We start from the raw sequence: 23,004 nt of genomic DNA on the forward strand, positions 1-23,004 counted from the left end.
GTCACGGCGTACCGAGGGACCAATGAGTCTAGTCGGCTTCTCAAAGCAACCCAAAGGTGTAGTGCAGTACAAAGTCATGACGTTCAAGTGCACTTTTTTTTAAGACGACATTTAACACATTGGCGTGGTCCGAGACTCGTTGGTTATCCGGCTCTGCTTGTTAAACACTGTGTTTTTAGTGGTGTTCAGATAGCGATTAGCAGCAGGAGGCCCACCGGGGTGCAGAACGAGGCGGAGATGACAATTTTCCCTCGATCCTGCAGATGTGTGTGTCCGTGTATGTGTGCTTTCAATCTCTGGCCAGTCTCATTGTGTATTAGTCGAATTTCCCCTTTACACCTAATAAAAAATTGAAACACAATAAATACATTTATATTGAAATGTCTTGATATCTTGGCTGATAATTATATTTGGTGCTGTATTTACGGAGCCTGTCAAAAGTCTGGAAACACATAGTGAATGCATGTTCCTTTTGTTTATATGCAACAAACGAGTTAATTAAATTATATTAATTTTCATCAAAGTGTAACTTAGGCAATAACAGTAGATTTTTAGGTAAAATACGTCACATGTCACATTCCACTTCAAACCTTTCTGTCTTTTATTTTGAAAACTCTTTATATACATGTAGGTAACATGTAAGATAAATGGTGAAAGAAATACTGAACCAACAAGGCTACCATTCCATACTTCAACGCCAGCCAACTCAATGGAACCCGACTTCATACAAGACAATGAGCCACTGTAAATCATACATCCAAGCTCTGAATGTCCACGTTAATACATTTTCGCTCAACACATTTTTCTCTCCAATAGGTTTTCAGTTCACACTAAAGCAGCGTTTTTATGCAACGAAAAACCGATCGATCTGAAAATGCTTTACACACACGCGTCGCAGTGTGGACTGTAAAAACTGAGGTTTTTGAAATCAATGACGCATTTTTAGTCATGTTATGCTGCCTGTCCTCGCATTGCCACAAAGTTTCAAAGAGGCACAACGTAAATGAACGTAAGACGTAAATGACGTAAGGCTATTAAGACGTTTCAGTGTGGATGAGCATCTTTTCTAAAATAATTGAAAACGATAGTGTGGATGCTATGGAGCACGGTTTAATGAAAATGGCATTTTCAAATGAAAACATAGTCGTGTGGAGTTATTTAGAGAGCAAACAGTGAGCTGGAGTGTTTTCGGTCATTAAATGGCCTTCCAAGTTACCACACCTAAATCCTTTTGAACTGCTCTGAGATTAACTGGATCGCAAGGTCAGAAAGAAATCTACTGGTGAAGAACACCTTTGACAAGTTTTACATACTGTAAGTGGCATAGTATTTCAGCTGAATGTTTGGGGAAACTGACTGTCCAGATGCCAAAGTGTGTAAAGCTGTTATTCATGCTTAATGGAAGATTTTTTAATGAGAATAAAGTGTAACATCTGTACATTTTTATATTTGTTTGGTCAAAGTACATTTTTTATACTGTTAAATGACCAAGTTGGTGCATATGGATAGAAGGAACATGAATGTGTCTCTCAAAAACCATAAAAAACTTGACAGACATGGTACACTATTTCTGAAAGTGCTAGTGCAGGTTTGTGCATTAAACAGAAGAGAATATAAATAAAATAAAATAATTCAGTGTGGTCAGTAAAGCATTTTAGTTTCTAGTCTGAATCTCTAAATCAACAGAAACGCTGACATGTTCTGAAATTTACGGAGCTGAGTAATGAATATTAATGTCCATCAGGGGATAGGGGGGTGTCTGTTTATGAATATTAATGGATAGTAGGCGGTCCAAACAGAGAGTTGAAAGGGGATGAAAGTAAGCCATCTATTTATTAAAAATAGAACGGCAGGATTTTTTATTTTTTTTTTAGGAATCTATAAAATCACCGGAGATGTATTTCACAGATGCAGGAAGAGATAGGTGGAATATAATAAGACAGCAGTGATAAAAACCGAAACGAATAAACAGTGTCCCACTTAAACTAATTATAAAGACAGCGAGAGAAAAGCTGAGCAAATAAGCCAATGACAGATTACATTAATATATAAAGGTGGGGGCGAGACAGAAAGAGAGAGAGAGAGAGAGAGAGAGAGAGAGAGAGAGAGAGAGAGAGAGAGAGAGAGAGAGAGAGAGAGAGAGAGAGAGAGAGAGACAGTAAGTGACGGGGGATTGATGCTTTCTGCTTTGGTCATGACGCACTCCTGTATCCTTTCATGCATCTTAATAATTTTATTACACGTGTTCCATACACTCGTTCGAGCCTTAAAAAAACAAGCTTTTGCATCAGATTCCGCCCAAAAGTGCAACTACGAAAATAATCCCTACTCTACGCTCTCGTTTTTATAGAAAAAAAGCCTCAATAAAGCATTTTTGGACATAAGGGTGGTTATATCAGGGGTGTTACAGGGTTAAACAAACCACCTGGGATTTTTCGCCGTCCAGAACCAAGAGATGGTGCCATTTATAAATGCACCTACAAGTGTAGGTTGGAAGTGGTCCATTTGTCACATGCCTTCTCAGTGACAGTGACAGCAGCTTGTTCAACATGTTCGCAAAGGCTGTTACGATGGAAACGTGCAGCAAACCACTAAAAAACACACACACACATACTGAGAAGACATGTATAGTCTACAGCACCTCCTCTAGGTCCTAAGTGTGAGCCTTGCCGTTATTCCACTCTGGCAGGTGATGAAATGTGTGCTTTGAATAGCAAACTGCACACAGCTGTGCCAATAAAGCTCAGGCAGGGTAGGGGGCCAGCGGGGGAGCCGGAGATACTGAGAAGGGTAGATAAAGCATGCGATGGAGTGAGTTATGTAGGACCTTGCAGCTTGTAAGAAAAGATGAAAGACAGAACGTAAAAAAAAAAGAGAGAGAAGGTCGCAGGTGGACATGTATCCTCATGCCTGCATTTTCACATCTCTCATTTTGCAGTTCTTACAAATTTGTAATTACTTTTCTGATATTGTCAATAATAATAATAGTCTTTTTACTTCCCAAATATAAATAACAGATTAGCCAATCGATGTATGAATTTGAAAGGATTGACAATATAACCTGGCAATTTTTGGTCTGGGAGCCCACCCCCCCCACCAGAAGTTGACAGATCCTCAAAAAAGAAGAAAGGCTTTAAATAGTGTCAATAAGTCTGCCTTAAAGAAGAATATTGACTTTAAATACAAATACATTCTGATCGCTAGGTCGGGGTTTCAAGCACTGGTATTGCCAAGCTGCCACTCTTAGGGCCCTTGAGCAAGGCCCTTAGCCCTCTGTGCTCCAGGGGTGCTGTCACATGCCTGTCATGACTGGGATATGCAAAGAAAGAATTTCTCTGTGCTGTAAAGTACATGTGATAGTATAAAGCACCTTACCTTTACCTAACAGGAGTGGTCTCTCCACCTGCACCTGGAGAATGAATTTGGTGTAAACCATATGTTTTGCCCTTTACAGTCACTAAGATCTAGGTATATATAAATCAAGGAATGTTAATGGAATACTCAAAATAAATCACATTTACGTTTCTGCCTTGCGAGGTGATATCAAAAAGTTTCGAGACTAGCTTTGTTTACAAGAAAGTACTCTATTTATCTACATTTACACACCAACACCTTCAAAATAGTCCCCTTGCACGGGAATACAGCATTCCCAGAGTTCTTGCCACTTCTGGAATGTGTCCTGGAAGTTGTGTCAAGCACCTTCTGCTATTCATACTGGATACTTTCAGCTGAATCTTTATCTTCAGAAAGAGGGCATCTTCAGGAAGAGGGCAGGAAGATGTTTATTGCCACACTGACTTATGTATGTCAGTGCTCCCTGTGACTTTGCGTACAGCCTTCTTCTGCCACCTGCTGGCGTGTTACAAAACTAGTATCAAACTTTTTTGATACCACCTCATATGTAATTAAAATAATTACATTTATTTGTAAAGTCCAGATGTAGTTAATTTCAGTTTTATAAAAATTTTCTTTTATTTATTACATTAAATTCTATTTTAAATTAACAAAAAACTTTTCTGTTGCAATTATATTTTTTATATTGTCCAGTTCCATTTTTAATATGTATTTATTATTCTCATTCTTTCTATTTTATTTCATGCCAAGGAGCAGTCATTAAACACATTCGGCTGCTGTCGGTCATCCTGTGTATGGTTGTGTTTATATCACAAATAAAATTTAAATATGCACTATCTAATCTAATCTATTACTGACCTTAGTGTCGGAACAATCTAAATCTACTCAGACAACCTACAGATAAAAAAAATGTGCCGCAAGGATTTACGTTTCCCTATTTCCATATTTCAGTCTCCTGTTCCGCATTGTTTCCTTTTGGTGTTTGGGAGTAATAATGATTCAACTGTGAAGGCATAGTAGATCACTGAAACTGCCTTAAAGTCAGCTGCCGAGAAGCGTTTTGAGCGTACATGTGAGGAGATAAAGGATAATACTTTCTGTGGTTTCAGTTTATAAAAATACTGCACTTTTAAAGTGTTAAATCAAGATACCATTTGTGTGTGTGTGTGTGTGTGTGTGTGTGTGTGTGTGTGTAATATATTTGCAAAATGTCCACACTGGGATTTTTTTTAAATACAGCACAAAAACCTACTCGCTATACTGTGAATATTTTTAATACTAATTAATCAATCTGGGGAGAGGAGAAATGTCCAGATTGTCAGATCAGAATATACACACATACACACACATTCACACACTTTTTGCACTGACAAAATGTGTTGTAATTTAATGTTGAAAAGGTTACACCAGGCTAAAAGTGCCAGTAAAAGAAGCGTAACCGGACCATAGATCATCAGCCTGAACTACTTACACCTCCAAAATCGCTTTAAAGCACATACTATATACCTGTTATTAGCTTCCCAGTAAACTGATTTTCATTTCCTACATTCTGGCATTTGAGAGAACTGACTGTGGCACTCAGAAAGAAAGAACTGTAACTACATTTTAATAATTCAAACTCATCACTCAATTACACAATCCTGTGAACAAAGGCCTGTGACATACAAGTCACAGAAAAGATTTGGTACAGTTTAAAACTTAATCCAAGCTAATTAAAACCTATTTCTGTGACTTGACTGATAGAGCATGTACATAGAGTTGTACAAAGAGTGGGGAATATGACAAAGTACAGTCTAAAATATACAGTTACTATCAAAACATAAAGGGTGAGGAATTTTTACACTGTAAAAACAAATACACAAAAAGTACATTTATAAAAGTGTTACATACTTTATTTACATGTATTATTTACAGGATTAAATGTATTTATTTTTTATTTATTTTTATTTTTATTATTTGGCAGAAAATAAACAATATTTTTTTTTTTTGCATTTTACAATAAAAAAAAAACAAAATTGAAATACAAAATGTGACCTCAGACCAGCTGCTTGCTATCAGGACCTGTCAGTTTTTGATTAAAAAAATATTTAAAAAATTATTGTAGAAGCAATATTTATATTTGATATCCATGGAAAACAAAGAACATTTCAGTTGTACTTTTCTTTATCAACATTCGGAATGTTCTGTCAGCAGTATCCATTTAAAACCATTGTTTGTTTGAGTAATACTGACTAGAAGTCTGTTCAAAAATATGTTTGCTCTGACTCACTTCAATTAGCCTCTTTCAAAATCTTAAAAAATAAGCATGAAGACATGCATGTCAAATCTTATAAGTGGTTCTAAAAAACAAACAAACAAATAAATAAATAAATAAATGTATTTCTTTTGTTAAACTGTAATTGTGCCAATAATCCGTCAACCAGGATCAGCCTGATGTTAAATCAGGTGAGTAGAGACACATGCGAATGCAGGGTGGAGATGTACTGGGAACAAACATCGTAAAATCATAATCCAAGTACATGCAAAGTTCAGTCGAAGAGCAAAAATACACGATATGGACAAAAGTTTGTGGACACCTGATTATTAGATTGATATAAGACTTATTATCTGTTCCACTCGATTTTGGAGTGAGCTTGTGTACATCAGGTACTTATGTAGGTGAAGTGCAGAGAACTGGGATGCAGTCAGCGTTCCAGTTCATCCCAAAGCTGTTCAATAGGGTTGAGGTCAGAGCTCTATTGCAGACCACTCAAGATCTTCCCCTCCAACCTATTTATATTCATGGAGCTGGCTTTGTGTACAGGGGCATTGTCATGCTGGAACTCCTAGTTTAAGTGAAGGGAAAACTGTATTCTACTGCATTTAAAGACGTCCTATACAATTGTGTACCTTCAACTTTTCTGGTAGCAGTTTGGAGAAGAAGCCCATACAATAGGACTGGAAAAGCCATATGTCCCAATACTTTTAAATAGACAGTGTGGAAGGGGCAAATTCAAAGAATTATAACCAGGTACAAACAAATATAAATATATAGGGAAAAAAGGGATGTAGAGTCTGTAATGAAAACTTTAAGCATTAGTAAAACTGAGGATTATAATAGACTCTGAGTTGTGTGTGATTGGTAAACCAGTATAAATGATTAGTTATCAATGTGAGCATGACAGAGCGTGTTGCTGTCAAGTGTAGTCTCTTTGCATGACATACAAGGTTGTACAACGTTGTAAAATATAACCCTGAGTTTATCCAGGTATTTTATTTATTAGATAAGTGAAAGTGTGTTGATTTTGGCATGCTCGGGTTGCACAACGCTACACTGGTACCTTTAAGATTCTCTCGGCTAACAAGGTATTGTTTTTGAGCACCTACCGAATTGACTGAAAAATTCATTTTCGTTCGGTACCAGATTTACCTAGATTTTACTTAATCTTGTCAACACCAGTGAGCCAGTAAACGTGCAGCATGCTTCACCTGCCCAAATCAAATGCTGGTGATTGGCTGTGGTGCGACATCAGGGAAAATCAATAGTTCACGCCGGCTACACTCACTCGCCAAAACAAACATACAAAATCCGTGAACTTGTAGTGCTTCATGCTTGTGTACTTTTTAAGTTAAGTTAACGTTTGTGCACTGTGACTAGGTCCTATTTTTAGGACCTACGCTATGTAACTGTTTTAATGGATATACCTAGCTAAATCGATGCTAAAACAGCTATTAAAACTGTGATTTAAACTGTTTGCACTAATATATATTATGTATACAATGTTGAGTATTGAATTCAAGGTATCGATATCTAACATTTTTGAACGATACCCAGCCCTATGGCTGACACATCTCAGCTGATTGTCTGTATTCAGGACACCAAAACATGGAGGCAGGTTTATTTCTAGGCAAACCGTAACTTAAAAGTGGTGTGTAAGCTGGCTGAGCTGCTCGGTCAGCAGCGTTTCGGCGTCTGGCTGAGAGCGACAGCTGTATTTCTAAAAGTGACACAATCCAGAGTACACACACTGACTCATTCTGTATGCTGTGATGTCACATTTTTTTGCTTTGATCACACTCTGGGTCTGTCTGTAGTACTCACCGGGTGCACATATATACACACACACATGCGAACACACACATACTCACACACCCAAGTTTTACTGCCAACGCATTCTAAAAATATCCGTCTCAAGAGCCCTCACTCGTGTGTGTGTGTGTGTGAATGTACAAGGCTGAATCACTCGATCACAGAGAGACACTCTATATTGGATGTCATGTCTGCAGTAGGTCAGAAAGTCTGATAGAGAGATATTAAAGATAAAATGAAAGCGAGTGCAAACCAAGTGAATGGCTGTGGGGTGAAAAAAAGAGTTGAAAAGGGATTTTAAAAATACAGCGATACACTTTGTACAGGAGATATGAGACCAGCTGTGCTTCTTCAGTTCCTACTCAGAAGGATGATAGCTAACATTGTACCGAGGGCACAAAAGTGATAATTATGTAAGGAAAGTTCCTCATATTTTTACGTGTGTGCTTGTTCTCTGGGTGTACCGGTTAGTGTATGCAAATCATGTACTGCAAGCGTGCAAGGTTATCAATTTTCAAGTGAAAAGAAGCGTCTCGGGTTGGGTGTGAGATTTTAAACCGCATTTAAACACATACGCTTGGCTTTAAAAATGTTTAATCAGGATTAGGAAATAGTCATGTAACACTAAGTGTACAAAACCTTTTATACATGAAAGGTAAAACAGAAAAACTAGAACAAAACACAAAATAATTCAACCCAAGAATCAAGAACCTGAGCATGAACAAGGACATGGAAAGACAATGAGTTTGAAGCTATATCCACAATTGCTAAAAAGGTGACAATGAACAGCTGTGAGTGATCAATGACATGTGACATGTGACAAACAAGGAAGTGCAGTGGATGTTGGGTAATATATAGTCCCTAGGCACAATCACAAGGTCTTCTTTTTCTTCACTGATAAAGGTAACAATGAGTAATGACAATTTTGAAAAAAAATAAGAAATCCAAATGAATAAGAATACATTTTTTTTAATAAAAATTATATATATATATATATATATATATATATATATATATATATATATATATATATATATATATATATATATAATTTTTTAAAAACAACATGGAAAAATATGTTATTAATAAACCAACATTTATATTTTGCCTAATATATTTTGGTTTGCTCTCCAATAAAAGTCAACATTCCCACAGTTTGAAGCATAATCACTCATTGATCAATCACTAAATGTCACTCTTTAAGCTCACTTTAAGTGTTCATAATATCATCCATTAAAATCCAGCCTTGGATAATGTCAACAAACAACATGCTATTATTCGTGTTCTGTTTTGTGGACTGCATCAGTGTTACAGATAACAATGTGCTTAAGTCCAAGTTCAGAATTGTGTGCACACAAGTTTATTGCTTTTCCTTCCTACAGTTTGTTATACAATAAATTGTATGGTGCTGTTAAAACTGCTCTACAGGGAAAATTAAAATATTAACATAGCTACTTAAATTGCCAGCTAGCAAAAGGTATGGCAGATAATAATGGAAAAAAGTTGGATCTTATAACGCATCGATAATAAAATGTACAACATGCTGAATGGGAACATCAATGCAATTTCTCCATTTCCTTCCTATCTTCAATATCTTTAATTCTCCCAGAGAATTTCTGTCCAAGCGACTGCACAACTCAAAACTGTGTAAAATCTAATAAAAAAAACTGAAAGCTAATAACTGTAATAACTCTCTCCCTTCTAAACATCCTTCTGGACAAGACCTCAGTAAGCAAACTCAAACGAAATGAACTATAAAAATGTTAATGTGTTCTAATAATACCTTTATTGCAGAAAGAAGGTACAGTAAGAGCTCTAGTGCAGGTGCCTTGACAGAAATTGCAATCTTCTTTTTTTTTATAATGATGCATCATCAGTAAGCATCTGATTACAGTCAGGGTCATGACGGACCTGCCAATTCCAGAAATAGCAGCTCTTAGGTGAGAGTACAGATGGGATTAGGTGCCAGTCCATCACAAGGGACATCCATTCACACACTGATTTACACTTAAAGGCAAATTAGAGTTGACAAATCGAATAACAGCAAGCTTTATTAAGGAGGAAGGAAACTGGAGAACCCAGTGGAAATGGCATTTTGTACATCAATTCAATGTATTAGAAATCCTGTCCATTCCTGATGATGCAGACAGACAGCAGACGACAGGAACAGAAAAAAGCCCAAACTGTGTAATGGGCAGGGGAGAGAAACTCAGCGAATGAGTGACAGAGAGAGAGCAACTAAGCTTTCTTCCACTCCACAAAAAGCACTAAAGTCAGAAGAAACTGTCAATCAGCAAGCCCCATCAGTCAGGGAAGCCATGAGCGATTGGCAGCATGTCAGGGAGACTGTGGGCGAGAAAAGTCATTCACACACTCCCACGCTAGCCATGCTCACACCGCCTTTTGCCTTTCCTCAACAGCATACGGCGTCTGGAGCACGATTCTTTTTTTCTTTTCTTTTCGCACTCGGAATTTGTGTGAGAAAAAATAAAGCCATCTCTCTATCCTTTTGCCAGAGCTTTGCTGAATTCTTTCCCTCACTCACTAACACAAGGAATCTCCCTGTCTCCAGCTTTTATTCCACTTCCTACCGCAGCTATTTCCTGCTAGATCTTACATAACCACTCACTGCTCCGTGTCAAAGGGCCAGTCATAACAGTCCAGCCAGATACACTAAAAATTATTAGTGTGTGTATGTTCTCAAATTTACCTTGACAAAGTCCAGGTACAGGTCTAGAACAATGGAATTTCCTACTGCAAAATACCATGCTTTTATACACACAGAGCTCTTCGAAACCCGCTTAAGGTTGTATTATATTTCGTAACGGATATTTGAATACATCCGTAAGGTTTTGAGCATAGTTAAGGTCAGAACTATTGCAGGCCACTCAAGATCTTCGAATCCAACCCATATTAAACCTTAATGGAGCTGTGCACACGTTTGGGTCTCACAGTTCAAATAAAATAAAAATGTAATGCTAAAGCATCCAAAGACATCCTATACAAATATTTGCTTCTAACATGGTGGTAACAGTCTGGGGAAAAAACACATATGGCTGAAAATGTCAGATGCCCCAATATTTTTGTCCATACAGTGTAAAAATTTCAAGTTGCTGTGGATGAGGGAGCCTGCAAATAGCAGTAAATGTAAATGTAAATTTGTCATTTTAGGTCAGCGAGCCCTAAATTGATAAGACTCTTTGGCCGTAGTTAAATGTTCATTCCAGTTTTCCTTTTTACAGCTCACTTATTCTTTGTTGCCTCGTAATATCTAGTCAGGCAGTTTGAGGTGGCTACATTAGTAATCAGTGATAAGAATCCCGGGCTAAAGTAATGGCCCATTGCCTCCTCCAATGTTGATAACGGTATCTAGTTAAGAAACAGGCGAGGGTGTAAGAGCCCTTGTGGATTCATAGAAGCATATAAATCAGCATCACAAGAGCCTGAATTATTACATTCTCTTAAGTGTATCCATGCCGTCTTTTCTCAGCAGTGAAACTAGACAAAAAAAAGTGATCAACAGGAATAGTATGAAAAAGAAAAAACCTTATTAGTTAAGTCAAGGTTTATTTCAGTGAAGAAAAAGAGTCTGTGTCTAAAATAAAGGCATCAATTAAAAACTCAGGTCCTTTGCTAAAGTCAAGGTTCCTGCTTTTAAGTTATGAAAATTCATGGATTCAAATAGTCCTGTGGGGATAAGAACTGATAAGTTCTTAAGTAGACAGTAATGTGACATTATTTTGTACTGGCAAAAATAGTAGTGCTGAAGCAGAAGCAACCAAAACCAAAAAGGTGGTTTATGCACACAATTAAAGGTATCATTTACACTTCTATGTGCACCTGTTTTGTTTTCTGTCATCCTGTCTAGAGGAATTGGTTGGTTCATACTTGCCGCTAACCGATTAATCAACCGAATAATCGATTGTTTTTTTTTAAACGGAGACTGGATAAAAAACAAACATTAAACTTCATGTAAAATAATACTGAACTTAATTTATTTTTTAAGCAGTACTGAATCATGAAAATGTGCTAAATGAGATAAACATGAATATATTAATCAATAAATATAATTATATAATCAATAAATCATAAATAATAAATACAATATAGTGCACTCTGTGCAGTGTTCTGTCTCAGACAGCAACTCCGAGACCGAGACAGCAACTCCAACCGCTACACTATCATGCCACACCTTCATTTGCATAATTACTTTTCTATAATAGAGTACGGTAATCCCCCATTTATCACGGTGGTTACGTTCCAAAATAAATGAAAAACAAGATAAACAAAAAAACGTGATAAATGGACGCCACCCCGAAAATGCAATTTTATGTATACGGTACTGTTCTGTATTAACGTTACTTCATTTTATGATTAATAATTATATTTTTATTAATAAATTTCATAATTTCAACAAAGTTTGTTGGTCTATCGTTTTATTCGTGAGAGACCGGCAAAATCAGCGAAACAAATTAGTTATGTGGCAAATGGAATTCCACGATAAACCGGGGGCACGAAATTTGAACCGCGGTAAAGCAGGGGATTACTTTATCATCATATAGCATGTCCATTAAATCAGTGCTGGATCCATGTACATCTAGTCTGGTGATCACAAATTTGCAGTACACCATATGGATGTGTTGCAAATGTGCAAACTTTCCCTAGGGCACGTTCTGGAGTTTCCCACCACTTATACGAGCTGAGATAATGCTGCAACTGCAAATGGGGGATTATGTAATCAGGAGATATTAAAGATCATTACTCAGGGTTGTATATCTCATCACTTTAGACACTGGGCGTACCTAAAAAGCTGCTCCTGACTTTCTGTAAGCTCCCACAGAGATAGAAGAGTACTGCTAACTGGTTTGTTCTGACTTCGATGTTTATTGCAGTAGGAACTGGGCACTAATGAACGCTTTGACCAAGCGACTGGAAACGAGACAATCGATCAAAATCCAGAGTATACTAATATTCAACAGACTCAACTGCTGTACATATCCGCCTGGCTTTTTGCTTTTTAATAAAACTCACACACGCAAAAGATATCCTTTTAAGTCATTCCAACCAACTATCACTAAGCCTAGACATTTCCTAGGTCATCGTCTCGATAAGATTGCTTTCTAATTCAATTTGAGCATTCAATTGGCATTTTTCGATGATCTGAGTTGAAAGCAACAGGAAATTAAAGCAATTTAATCAAAAAAAAAAAAAACAACGGCGAGACATGAGTGCACCTGAGTGACAAGGGCACACGCATACAGAATCGACACAGTTCATCGTCAGGTATTTTAACATACAGAGCGACACTCGTTTCTTTTCTTAAAAGATCTGAACAGCTCCTTTGTGAGGAAAGAACTGCTTCTTGCATAGCACTCCGCAAGGCTTTGGTAATTACACACCAAATGAATAAATTCATAAGCGCTGGCGTAGGTAATTAACTCATTGTTTAGCGATTAGATCGAGACAGAGAAAGAAAAAAATGCAAAGCAAATGAATGAAAAAAATAATCAAAGTGATCATGACTATGGAAACAAGAATCAGTATGCCGAGACTGAGAAACGGAAGAAGCACGAAAACCTGTGTGTAAGTTTGCTGGGGCAATTTCTTTGGAAATCAGGGAATAACTGGATAGATTTAGTCACCAGTGTCATGAGGGTCACTGGTCCTGTCAGTCAATTCACTTTAAAGCTTACTGTAAGCTTTACCCTAAGGGACAGCAAGAAAACACACAAAGAATAAAGTAGACACACTTTTCTTTCTCAGTAATGTTTATTTTCTACGTGTTTCTGTCTTGTTTGCAATGTCTTGCTTACCCAATTTATTAGCGTTCTTTCCTGGCTATATTTCCCGGTTGCTTAGCAACAGGATTTAATTTTATGAAGTCTTCCTGTAATTATTTGGAAAGACTTCTAAAGGGAATGCGCAGATTCCTAACTTTCCATAAACAAACTAAACAGACAGGTGTTAGTTAGCTAGCGTCGGCTTTTAGCTCAGAGTCTTCGAGTCCACATTTTTTAAAATGATTGTTGTTAAAACAGAGACATATTATTATCTCTTCTGAGGGAAATGTTTATATTCTAAATGGTTCTGTCTTTCTCTCACTAAATGTAGCTCTTTATCTGGTTAGTTGGGAAAATAGACATAACCACAAGATGTTAGCAAACAGATCAGCCTCATCCTAAACTAGCTTATGCTTATTATTCATAATTTATCAAGCAAAAGTCGTCTCAAAATTTAAGACCCTTTTAAATATTGAAAGTACTAAACAGCAACAGCAACAATTGCCGTAGACATTAACATATAGGGAACACCCAGAAAAGCTGACAGAGTGAATGTTTTAGGAAATGATTTTTATCATTTATAAATTATTATTTTAAATGCTTTTGTGTCTGTGGTCTATTTAAAGCAACACATATAATTCGTCTTGAATATTCTGGGACTACAGAGAATTAAAATTTCAACAAAAAGCAAAAATGCATTGCTAACATTATAAAGAGTTAGTTATTCATAAGTGTATACACTTTCTATCTTCTGATGGATGTATGCTGCATTACAGTTTTCTGCCATGTAAAATGGAATCAGGAGGTCAGAGCAAAGTGCATTACAAAGATCACATATTGTCTTGTGAGGTGGGGTAAGTCATTTTAGCTATCTTTTATCCCTAGTTGCGTTAACATTGAACAGCAAAGCCAAAACCATGATCCCAACTATGATGACCACAACACCAAAGTGCTTCAAACTTTAACTGTGATGCTCAACATTTCTGACTCCAGGACGTGAGTGATCCATTATATAATAAAGAGGTTCCCTCTACAAAACAGCGTGTACACTGTGGGTATTCAGAACATGTCAGAACATGAACTCTTTTCCTGACAGCGATCACTGCTCGAGACAAATAAAACAGGATGGGAGATAAGACACAGGATGGGCAAGAGATAAAAATGAGGCTAAACTGATTTTCATTCAGTTAGAGTAAAGAGAAAGAAAGATAATGTAATGTGTTTTTGTGTGTGTGTGTGTGAGTCTGTGATGGTGGGGGGGTGTTACGGAGAGAGAAAGAGTCGGAGAGAGAAAGATCACTGACAGAAGTTAACGTAGTGCTATCACTCTGACAGATTTATTTACGCTCTGCCGCACACGACCACAGCTGCATCCACAACCAGTATGCAATGCAGTCCCTGTGCAACAAACTCTTTCTCACACACACACACACACACACACACACACACACACACACACACACACACACATATATACACACTACTCACACACACACACACACACACACACACACACACACACACACACACACACACACACACACACACAAGACCTTCATCCACGACTTATCAGATTCATATGCAGCTCACATTCAGAATATCCACCCACACACCACCGAGCACAGAGTGGACAACTTTTTCTTCTAAAGCCTTTTTCACACACACACACACACACACACACACACACACACACACACACACACACACACACACACACACGCCCATAGACACACACAAAAATGTATTGACACTGGGAGGGGTTACGTGTGAATGCAAATCAGGTGATGAGTGAGATCCAGGAAAGACTAAACAACTGAAAATAACCACCAATAACATGTGAATGCACTCAGGGGCATGTCTTTGTTTATATATGGAAGGGTTCACAGCTCTGTATATAAAACTGTATTAAAAAAAAGTCCTTAAGCCGTTACTAGAATTATACGTGAATATACGGTATAATAGCAAAAAAATAAACATCTGAAGTACCAGATACTAACTTTTAGAAGCAGAGCAATCTCTTACAAAGTAGCATAAGTCAAGAAAAGGCAGAAGGAAGAAGGTGCTAAAAAAGCAATCAATCCATTGTATATGGAAGTTAAAAGTTACAATCTGTCAATGCACTTTCATGGCTTGGGGGAAGACATGTACATCCTGGTGAAATATGAAACTTAGGTCTACTTAATGCAGATGTACAGTCTCTTTATCTCGTTACCTGAAACATGCATTCATAGGTGGGTCAAAGTCATGAGTTCAAATCCTGGCACTGCCAAGCTGCCAATGCTGGGCCCTTTAGAAAGGCCCCCTAAACTGCTCAGTTGTATAAAAAACAGGATAATTGTAGTTCATTCTGTATGAGTGTCTTTAAAATTCTGTAACTGTAAATGCCTTTAAAAACTATTAGCCTTTGAATACTTTTAGTATGGAATGTGAGTGGAAAGAGTGGATTTCCGTGAAAAGTACTGTATATGGAATAGAAAAAAGCAGAGAAGGGTGAGAGTTGTGATGGAGAGAACCAGTACGGATGACAAAAATGCATAAAAGCACATAAACGCATACAAAGAGGCTGCAAAGGAGGGGCAGTTTCTGCCTCTGAGGAAGAAAAAGGGAATGAAGAAGTGGAAGAGGATCAAGGGGAAAAATGGCAATGCTAAACATTTCACCACAAGGGACTGACCTCTCATCACACACACCTACTATCGGTTGAGGGGGTGGGGGGGATGGTCCACAGAGTCAGTCTGGCTCACTTCATCCATCAGCACAGCATTTCACAGCTATTAGATCTGACTGAACTTCTACAGACCAGATGACTAAAGCCTTCATCTAGCCAATAGTGACAAACTGAGAGGAATGTGGACAAGGTCATTGTGGTAATCGTGTTGTACACATTATCTGTGTACAACACGATTACCTGTACACCCTCTGTACACCCTCATTCAGCTATCTGGCTGTACACCCTCATTCAGCTATCTGGCTGTTTAATACAGTATACGGTGTAAAAAGGTTTTACATTTCACTTAAAGTGAGAAAAGAAATACAGACACTGGTATTCATAATTCTTTGCATATAATATAATACAGAACTTCTATTATAGCCAGGCATCTAATATCACCTTAAAGAGCATATTATTTCCCTATTCATGGTCAGATTAAAGTATTGGCACCAGTGTATGTGGTATATTACGTATAGTCATTGACCATACAAGCCAGGGCCATGATTTAAAATTTACTATACTTCTTAAGGAATATAGGATTTAGTTTAGGCAAAAAGCTATAGAACACAATAAAACCCGCATACAATAAAAACAGCCATAATAAATATATAATTTGACACCCTAGACAACAAAATAGTGTAAAACCAGCAGGCCCAAAGACAACAATACTAGAATAATCAAAGGAAACTTTTTGCTGTCCATACCCAGAAAGATGAGATGAGTAGACTGCGACCAGATGACCACGTAGCTGTTCAGGGAAAGCTCAGGGTCCAGCTATCTGTATAGCAGGTCTGTATAAATCTCTCTTGTGCTGGATTGCGATGGGACTGTCTGCAAGTGCCACTTTATTTGTCCACATCTGTGTCTTCCTGGCTCCAGCTGTTCTCACCATTCCCTGCCAAAGACAGACAGAGCACATGACATGTAAAACTTCAGGAAATTCATCCTATGCACACCGAGAACGCACAAACATGCAAATGGGCAGGGGTTAGCAATTTTTCCATTTCAAAGAAACATGCGAGATCCATGTTAAAATGCTGCATTGTAGTCATGTAGGACGTCACGAAGGGCTTCTGGGTTTACTGGTATTGAACAGTGTTGCACTAACCCGGTTATAAATGTGCGATTGAAGAGTCTAGACATGCTATAATCATAACATTTCAAAGGAAACGAATACAATTGGAAGGATTGCATACCTGTATTGTTTTTTTCCTTTCATTTGTAAGTTCCTGTTTTGTTTTCGAATTGGTTAATGTGCATAAATTTTATCTCTGAATTATCTCTCATCTTTTCCCTCATAAACTATATTTAGAAAAGTCTGAAGACTTTAGACAAATAAGAGTGCAGGTATGTGGTTCAAACAAATAATGAAATGCAGGTAGTTCCTGAGTTGATGATTTATTTACGATATTTCGATCTTACGATGACAATAGCGTTATGACAAAATTGTACAAATATTTTTTTATTTCATACAGCAGACAAACGTGGCAACGCATCTTCATCGTAAGTCGGGGATTACCTGTACGTACGTGTATTAACATATAACTTAGTCTAAAAATTAGCCATGCCCAAACAGGTGTTTCTTATTAAAAAAAAAACCAATAAAAAATGTATAAATGCTAACTGAAGATAATATTAAAATGTAATTTTAACTGCAGTTCACCCTGTGGCCAGCAGAGGGTTTTTTTTTTTTTTTTTTTTTTTTTTAAATGCAAAAATGCTCCTTTAAAACGCAAAAGTTCCATAAATCTTTTTGCCCACTTTTTATGTCAGCTGTTTGGCAAACATTGGAGCCTCAGGAGCCTCTTTAAAACCAGGCTGTGAACGCTTTTGTACATCATCTTGTTGAACATCCTAGTCCGCCCATCTGGAACACAGCTTAAAGGTCACAAAGTATGTCAGTTTTGGGATGACGTGTCGGTGCTTAGCAGCTTAGCCCCACTCCTGGAGAGCTACTTTCCTGTACAGTTGATTTCGCAGCTCTAATCTAACTCACCTGATTAACCCCAGTTAAACTTTGAAAGAGATGCGAATATTCTAACAGCTAGGACACAAGCTAATATGCATTCCTAAGCGGTGTAATACCTTTTCTTTATTTGTGTGATTAAAAAAAAATCCATGCAAAGACCATTTAAATCTCACTCCACCCATCCGCACGCATTCCTAAACTGTGCAGAGGAAAGGCTTGTTAACCAAAAATCTCAGCCGAGGGCTGCTCGAGGCTCTGATGCTCACTGGGGGGACAGCAGAGCGCTCGCAAAACAAACGTGCTATTTATAGATGCCCGTTGGCATGGCAACCACGCTTTGTTTTGTTTGAGTCACAAAACTATTTCTTCTCTTTGCCTTAAAAAACCTGGGCGGTTTCACTTCTTTCATGACTGGTGCTTCCCGTTCAAGGCAGCCATGACTGACTCTGTTTAGTATACATTTCTTTCTTAAACAACGACACGCTGTATTACCTGCGTGTGTGAACGCCCCATCGCTCGGTCTCTTTGAAAGCAAATTGCATCAAACGTGTTTCAAGAAAACGGCCATTATTATTACAATTTTACACGATTAAGTACTGACAGCGTCCCTCACGGCGCTAGAGAGAGAAAGGTGCAGGATTTGAGCAGGTGCACTTGCTTGTCTTCTAGAGATGGAAAATGGTAAACTGATTATTATACAAGATGAGTTTATGTGGTAATGGTGGAGAAAACAATACGGTGTGCGTTACGGTGGATTATGAAGACTGAACGGATGTATAAGTCTGCTCCGCTGTTTGCTACGTGATCTTAATTCCGTTTCTTCTAATCAAATACATGGAAGAAAGTAAAAACACAAAAATCAGCACACATCTCTGAGGTAACAAACTGGGCACAAGCATCAGCACCTGTGTAAATTAATACTCCATCTCTTATACAGTATAATACAATATTCACAGAAATGTTACTCAGGAACATCATCATGCAATGACACAAAAGAAGAATGCCAAAATATATGCTTGGGACTCATTACACTTAGCATACCACAATAGAGTCACAGTATGCACTGTTCGTTTATAACTATTGTATATTTGGTATATTTGAGCTGTATATTCCCTAATTTTGTCCATTCCTATAAAGGGAACTGGACCCTGACATGGTCTGTAGGTGGTGGTCTGAGTTCAGTTGTACTGAATGTCAATGTGAACACGACTTGTACCAGAGAACGCACTTTGTTAAATAAGTAAAGTAACCTGCTCAAAAGCACCTGGCAGCAGAAAGCCACCTTTCTACATCTAATGAATTTCACCACATAAACGCAAGTGTTGTTGAAACGTTTTAATGGGCTTCATTGGAGATGCCGGGGATTGAACCTAGAACCTCATACATGCAAAGCAGGTGCTAAATGTGGGAAGAAATGTACAAAAAGCATGTACCAATCTTATAGTCAGGTGTTCCCAAACTTCTGTCTATATAGTGTATATCATCCACTATATTATGTTAGATTTGTTCACAATTAGGGCAAATAGGGCAGAGAGAGACAAGCCTCAATAAGTCTAGGGTTTTAGAGTGAGTTCTTACAGTTCTGTGAAGCGAATCAACGAGCAGAGTTAGTGACAAAGTTTACTTCTGCAACATGACTGAGGGAGGGAGTGAAGTCTGTGCAATAGATAAGACAAGCAATGTCATGCAAAAACACAAGCATGCGCACACACACACACACACACACATTTGTGAGGGCCTTGTGCTGGTGCTAAAGTCCTACCTAAAATCTAACCCTGACCTCAACTGCAGTACATTGTGACTTTTTCTTAATAATAAGGCTGCAAATATCCAACATTCAAACATGCCCACAAGGCAAAAACCGTCCTCAGATATTCTTATCGTTGATTCCCACCAAGATATAACACACACACACACACACACACACACACACACACACACACACACACACACACACACACACACACTGTTTTTTTACTGACTAAGCAGTAGTGGGTGGCAGTATCATTTCTCACTTAACCTGACTAGAGTAATGAGAGCAGACCAGACAGACGGTATGTACCTCCTACTTCCCCATGGTCTCAGAGCCCTCTGCTAGAGTATTAACCTGAAAAACCCCTCCCACTTCACACTTCGGATGACTCTTCAACTGAACATGTGAAACCATTATTAATGTGGTATGATTGTACACCAGCAGCATGCAGCAGTCCAGAACGACCGCAGCAGCACATGGTAACCGCCCAACCTCATCTAATACACATACTCTTAAATGAAGTCATTATAAAAGGCCCTGCTGGGTGGTTAAGTCATGTCAGGTCAAGATATTATTGTCAGTTCATTTATTATACAGTCAAATGTTCGTCTAGGACCAAGGTGCTACATCAAACACTGGACGCTAAATTAACCAGTGATGGACGAAGTTCACAAACCAACTCGAACACGAGTTAAAAGTAAAAGTGCTCCATTTAAACTTTCACTTGAGAAAAAAAAGTACAAAAGTATTTGCCATCAAATGTACTTATGTATCCAAAGTACTATGATTTATTATGGCTATAATGTTCCTATTATTATTTTGGTCACAAAACTGTTGCTTAATCAACTCAGTGTATGTATAAAGACTCTAATGTTACTCTTAGAACACCAATCTATTAAAGGATGATAATAATGAGTTGAACATTGATTGATATATATTAATATGATCATAAGCCAAAAACTTCTTTTCAAATACTTAAAAAAAAATGCACAAATAAGGGTTCGAGTCAGGAGTTTTTTATCATTTATTACTCTCAAAATGTTCTGCTTGCTGTTAAACTGATGCTGAACTGTATGTTCGTGCTAATTAGATACCACCAAGTGGCAATCAAAACCAGTTCAAAACAGAGCGTTTACTCTACCCGGATTGGTGCTTGAACAGTTATGTTTATATCCACTCATAAATAAAAAGGAATGATTGATTTTACGAAATGTAGTTGAGTAAAAAGATACTTGACTTGTAGTGAAGTTAAAGTAAAAATCTCCCCAAAGAAAAAAAACATTAAAAACATTAAAACCTATGCACAGGACTCCATGAAGTGCACGTGTGCAAACAACACAACAGAGTACAATATCAAGACAATATCACAGTGACACTGCTTTTTTGGTGTGCCATTTGATGCTTTCTTTTTTTATACAATTACCCGTCTATAATAAAAGACACAGGCATTTCAAACGCACATAAAGTGACCTTTACATAATATTGTGTGACTTTGTTCTCTATCCTAGCTGACTATTACTATATGGAAACTTGTTAAGGCTCATCTATGCCTTACACAGACTTCACAGAATAATTCAATGGGGGTAGTGGAAGCTTAGTGGTTAAGATGATGGCCTTCTAATTGGTCGGTTGTGGATTCAAATCCCAGTTAACTCACATTACATGATGACTTTTTAAGGAACCAAGTGTGTCATTATGATATTGTTTTCTGGCACTCCTGCATCCATTCTGAAGCACTGGTGTAACACAATCATCATGCTCAAATCTCAGAGATGTTGAAAACATAGGTGTGTAGCTATAAGCCAAGGTGTCCAGGTAAATATGGTGCGAGGACAAGTGTTTCAAATTGGCGAGTTGGTGAAATGACCTCGGTAGACAAGTCACATGAGACACTTCAGAAGGTTATTGAACCAGGTGAGGAACAGCATACTCAATGACATCTTTTCACTGACAAATGTTGTGCAGCTCAATGATAATTACTCCATTGGGATACTATAGAATATGAATGAAAACACTGTTAGTTTGAGAGTCCTATTTTAAAACATGTTGACTGAGTAAAACCAGAAGAATGTATCCAGAGGGAGATGGTACGCTTCAGATATCAATGTACTGTAATAGAACATCAGGACTGTAGTGAACTACAATATTTGCACAATATCTCACTAAAATTTTTTTTGTTTTTTTAACTAAAAAAAAAAAAACCGCTGCATAGACAAACCTTGACCCGAATGTCTCCCTCTCTCCCGGTTGCTATGCCATCTGCCGATCTGTTGCTAAGACAGTTTAGGGCAGTCGATGACAGCTCGCGAGAGACGCAGTAGCCAAGGCAACTCTGCAGAAAAAAACTCGCTGTAAGTCACTGTAGTTTCCTTGTAAGGTTTTTGCCTCGCTCTTGTTCTATTTCCTTTCTTATATGTTGGGGGGCAACTTTATATGCACATTTTAGGTCTATTTTTAGCCGGAGACCAGACGCCACCTCAGACTGCTAGGCTTTCAGAAAGGACAGGGTCTTCTCCCATTTCTTCACATACACCTAAAAAACATTTCCTCTTATTATACAACAAATGTGTCACAACCACTGATTCAGTAGGGAGTCTAAGAAGAATGAACTCATAACCAAGATGTTTTCAAATGTTTTAAAATGGTAATTTTAAACATTTGAAGTTACATTGGAGCCAAAGATATATATATAAATCCATGTCTTTGGCTCCAATGTAACTATAAACTTACTGGTCACTTTATTAGAAACACATGTGTTACTTATTTATTCATGCTAATATCCAAACAACCAATCAGCATAATGTATAAAATCATTACAATAAGATACGAGATACCTTCATTTGTCCCACAGTGGGAAAATTTCTACTGTTTCTACAAAATTTCTACTAGAAGTGGCGCTACTAAGAGTAAGGCTAAAGATATTGATTATTATAGCAATGTCGATTAATCGAGTAATCGGTATAAAATTAACTTTTTCTTCAATATAGAGCAATACAAAATATACAAGAGAAAATAAGAAAGGTCTCTTAAAATGAACACGTAATTTGTTTACTTTTTAGAAAAACTTAGATTTTTATTGCTGAAATTGCAATCTGTGAAACTAAAACCATTTAGTGCATTTAATTGACATATTACATCAAAATGCCAATACAAAAAAATCCTAAATAAAAATATAAAAATCAATTTCAAATTACTTTTAAAACGGTAAATGCACTGTATGTTGTTTTCTTTATGTTTTAGTTTGAAATGAGCCCAACCTTTGTGTTGTGCTCTTTTTTCTCTCTGTTCCTCTATTTTTTATTCTGCAGCATCTTCTGTGTTTACCTGTCCAGGGGTCTCATTTATAAAGGTTGTGATTTATAAAAACAC

The 23,004-nt window shown here is 37.5% G+C and overlaps 1 protein-coding gene and 1 long non-coding RNA gene across 4 annotated transcripts in view; one reads left to right on the forward strand and one right to left on the reverse strand.

Annotated features, from left to right (window-relative positions):
- The window catches only part of atxn1a (ataxin 1a), a 111,969-nt gene that overhangs the window by 62,608 nt on the left and 26,357 nt on the right, over window positions 1–23,004 (reverse strand). For 2 of the 3 annotated variants that reach the window (XM_083523605.1, XM_083523602.1), the window contains exons 2-3: window positions 21,854–21,967; window positions 16,618–16,808 (exon numbers count right to left, since the gene is read on the reverse strand). The gene's annotated coding sequence lies outside the window, so the exon portion shown is untranslated. The remainder of the gene's footprint in view (window positions 1–16,617; window positions 16,809–21,853; window positions 21,968–23,004) is intronic. The other variant, XM_083523604.1, reaches the window with a different exon arrangement.
- LOC310716570 lies at window positions 11,903–21,803 on the forward strand. Its single transcript, XR_014530625.1, has 2 exons — window positions 11,903–16,094; window positions 16,141–21,803. It is a non-coding gene; the product is annotated as an uncharacterized lncRNA (long non-coding RNA).

The sequence above is a fragment of the Silurus aristotelis genome (genome assembly GCF_946808225.1).
Source record: "Silurus aristotelis genome assembly, chromosome: 21".
In the NCBI taxonomy this organism is placed as follows: domain Eukaryota; kingdom Metazoa; phylum Chordata; class Actinopteri; order Siluriformes; family Siluridae; genus Silurus; species Silurus aristotelis.